A 4,263-nucleotide genomic window follows, 5' to 3' on the forward strand; every position below is an offset into this window, starting at 1 on the left:
GCGGGGCTCGAACTCACAAGCCGTGAGATCACGACCTGAGCCGAAGTCGGACGCTTGACCGACTGAGCCACCCAGGCGCCCCTGTGCTCAGCTCTTTCAAAGGAAAAGCCCAGTCGGCGTGTGCACTAAAGCATTGCATTTACAAGGTGGACTCGAGAAGAGAGCCCATACCCACTGAGAACTCTGAAGTGCTTGGCAACCGCTCTGATGACATCTGTCCTGCTTTTCTGGTTGTTTGCCGAATTTTCAAAGCCCTGAGAACGGGTTCTTCCCCTTACAATGGTCCGCATCCGATTGGATGAATCCCCCACAGACTGGCTTCTGGCCTTTAGGTTTCTCCTCCACCCCTACCTCCTTCGTGTCCTGGGTGCCACGGGGGCACCGTCATAGCCGCAGACAGCCACCTGAACACGTTGCAGGACCCCCTTCCAGGATGGAGGCTGGAACAGACCCGTGGCTTAAGCTTTACGGGCCTCACGATCTCGGCCGGGCGGGGTGGGGATGGGGTCTCTGTTCTCAGTTCCCCGCGTTTACTAACCGGAGGGTCCGTACGCGTAACGCTCTTTCTGATGGTTCTTGTGTCCGTGGTTGCAGGCAGCAGACCCCCACTGTGGCCAAGTTAAGTAGTAAATAGAAATAGCGGGAAAGATGCGGAAGAGCCTCCGTAATCAACACACAGACTGGAAAACCTGGCATCAGGGCAGAGTAGGCATCAGAACGAGATCTCAGGGCAACGTCAGGTGGCCACCGGTGGGGATGGATGGTTTCCAGATGCTTCTCCTGTCTTGTTTTGCTGCCCAAAATTCAGAGTCCTGGGACAGAGTCGGCCTGGCCCGCTAGGTCCCAGGCCAGCCCCTTACATGTTCTGGGGCCGTGGGGACCAGTAGAAAGACGCAGAGAAACCCAGGGTCTCTGGAGGGGTGGACTTCCTGATGAGCCACATCTGCCCGCAGTGAGGAACAGACAGTCCCCCAACAGCGAGCCGCGGGCTCCTCAGGAAGGGGACCGGAGGCTGCATAGCAACCCCCCGCCTCCGATTCTCCAAAAGGTCCATGCACAAAAATAGTGACGACCCCTGCGTCCTTGCTGTGTGCCAGATAGAGCCGAACCCAACATGATCGCCTCATCGGCCCCTCAGCAAACCCACGAGACGGGCACGTGTATTTTTCCCGCTTCCGAGATGCACGACTAAAGAATTAGACCGCACGGCAGCGTGTGGCGGAGGCGAGGTTCGCCTCCCGTACCCCGGCCCCAACCCTGTGGCCCCAGAGTTCTCGTTCCTGCAGATTTGGTAGTAGTCTCTGTAGAGAAAACAGAGAGATAACTCACCGATCACTTTCATTGAAAAGCACTGACGGCCGGGGCTCTTGAAACACGCACCCGTACGCGTGGACATCTTTATAGTTCACACTCTGGCTCCCAGATCAGGCCTCCAAAGGCAGGACATCGGAGACATTGTGTTTCGCACATTTCCCGTCAAAAGAGAGGGTACGGCGTGTTTTCTGATCACACGTGCTGCGGGATCGGGCAGAGTCCCAACGGGTGAGAACCTATCCAGTTTTCGGCGTCCGATGATTGGAGGCCTTTCCCACAGACGAGCTTCTGGTCCTGCGCGTGCCCAATCTTGTTTCTTCTCCACGAGCCACTACCGCCACGTGGCTGCTGGTGCTCAGCTCGCGATGGCCTAATGACACGCAGGGGCGACCGCGAACCGCTCCCCTGTGCCCCCACGAAGCCCAGGCTGCAGGCTCCACCTCTCCTTAGCCGGACCCCCCAATACCTGTGGCCCCACCGGTGCCGCCTGGCCTGAGGCGGAGAGAGACGGAGGAGAAGTCGGGGTAGAAGGTGACCGCGGCCCCAGGTGATGCACCGTATTGACAGTGGCACCGAAACGTGACCGCGTGAGCGATCTCCAGGGTTCCTCCCCTCCCACGTGCAGCTGCCCCGAGAGGCGAGGTCGTCCTCGTCATCAACCATCTGCTTCTCACCGGCCACTGTCACTGCCGCGGTTGGAGAAGGACCACGGAGCAGTGGGGTTTGTGGTGGAGACGTGCGGGTTGGGCACTGGCTGTGTGACGCTGGACAAAACTTGGCTTCTCTGGGCGCCCCTGCTATAAAGCCCTGGACAGGTGTCGGTTGTTCTTATTAGCCACACGAGCACTTATTGAGTGCAGATGGCATGCAAGGCCAGTCCCGGTACTGGGTGCTCCCTTAGATGGCTGCGGTGACTGAGAAAGGACCGCCGCCCACCCCACAGGCCTCCCTGGGGCACGCAGACCTGGGGGGCTGGCTCGAGGTGGGAAGGCAGGTGACCCAGGAAACCGAGGGCGCTCTGAGCTCACACGCTCCTTCTGGCTCAGGTCAGTGAGTGCCCAGGGGGAGCCGGGGCGGTGGATCCCAGGCCCAGACACATACGCACCTCACTCCCAGGACTCTCCTGCCTCCTGCGACAGGGGGGCACAGACCTGGAGATCTGCTGCCACAGGGCGACGGGCTATAGATTATTCACGCCTTATCTCTTCCTTTCTGAGGACGGGAACTGCGTCCCGGCCGGCTTGCAGCCTGTCTTTCGGGACGAGATGGGGGAACTGTTCCAGAAGGCTCCGCAGGGACCACCTGTCACGTGCCCTTTCCGCCCAGCCTCCCCAGCCACAAGGCTGGACACTGCACGGTAGGAAAAGTAACACAAGTGTCCACTCTTTGTTCTGGAACCAGGAGACGGAGGGAAGAAAAGGGGGGAGGTGACAGAGGAAGCATGCTGACGTGTGTCCCGAATTTTCTCTAGGGCCAAAGCCCAACAAGGGGAGAAGTGTTTCCAACAACGTGGCAGGGACAAACAGACTCTTGCTCTGTTGGCCATGCGGGTCTGTGGGACGAAGCTGCCTCCAGGACACACGTCCCCCTCTCCCCCCTCCCCCCCCCCCCCCCCCCCCCCCCCAGCTCCCAGGGCACAGCCTCACCAAGGCCGACTGTGCATCTCCAGTGACGCCAGGCAGAGGCTCTCCTGGTTCCAGCCAGCTTCCTCCCGGAAGAAAGCAAACAGACCGGCCGTGGTTGCCAGGGACGGTGGTGCAAGGCGACCCAAAGGCAAAGGCCAGGGGTCAAGTGCTGGCCAAGGCCACGTGAAGGATGCGGCAGTCTCATGGCTCACGGCCAGCGGGAGTTTGGTCAGCGATGGACACAGTGGACCGGCTGCAGACGGCGGTCACGGTGGGGGTCGGCAGGACACCTGGTGGAAGGCGGAGCAGGGCCCTCGCCCCTGTGGTCAGCTGGTGCCCCCGGCACATGCCCAAGGCCCAGCGTCCGGCCACAAGGTCACGGGAAGCACATCCTGCCTCCCATACAAAGACGTCATTGTAGGGAGCGGAGGGGGCCGGGACCGCGTGCTTTCGCCTTCAGATGGGTGATGGGTGCCCGCTGCCTGTTTGCAGAGCCTCTGCGGAGACTCGGCCGTCAACAGCCAGGCCTCAAAGCTGACACGTGCCCTCTGACCGGGAGGTTCTCCGCAGACAACGAAATTGAATTCCTTCTCCCCGCCGGGGTCCCGTCGCGAGACCCGGGACAGGCAGTGCTGTGGGGGGGCTTTGGCATGGAGGAGAGGGGCCCCGACGGGGCGAGAGGCGGGCCTTTGGGGACATCGGCGGCAGGCCGGACAGGCACCGGGCAGGGTGGGCACGCACACCCGTAGGGCGCGGCGGCTCTCGGACCCCCACCTCGTTGGTGCCGGTGGACGGCGTCTCCCTCCCCTCCAGCTCGGGCTCCTCCCTCAGCGCCCGGTGGAGCGCGGCCCCCAGGGGCTCCCGCAGGTCCCGGCCGCCCCGGCTGCCCACCGGGAAGTGGAGACCCGGGTTGGCCCTGCTGCTCGCGGCCGAGGACCGGCACGCCGAGTGGGAGAACGGAGTCTTCGTCCTCTGGGGCAGGTCCAGCCAGTTAGAGGAGGAACCAGCGGATGCCCAGGGGCGGGGCGCGGACGAGGAACACCAGGACGGAGGCCAGGGTGACCACGGACAGTCGCGCGGGCCGCCTCCGTCGCGAGCTCCCCCGCGCCCGCACGAAGAGGGTCGCGCTGGACGGGATCGCCGTGGCTCGTGTGAAGGACCCGATGATGAGGACGCGGAAGACGGAGTCCGTCACGAAACACTGCGCTTCCCAGAGGTGCCAGAACTTGCCGCAGAAGAAAGAGGCCAGCGCGTTCATCAGGAGGGACGGCGCCCGGAGCAGGGCTCACGTGACGGCCGGCAGGTGCTGGGGCCGGTGACGCTT

Source organism: Panthera leo, chromosome D1, assembly GCF_018350215.1.
Source record: "Panthera leo isolate Ple1 chromosome D1, P.leo_Ple1_pat1.1, whole genome shotgun sequence".
Taxonomy (NCBI): domain Eukaryota; kingdom Metazoa; phylum Chordata; class Mammalia; order Carnivora; family Felidae; genus Panthera; species Panthera leo.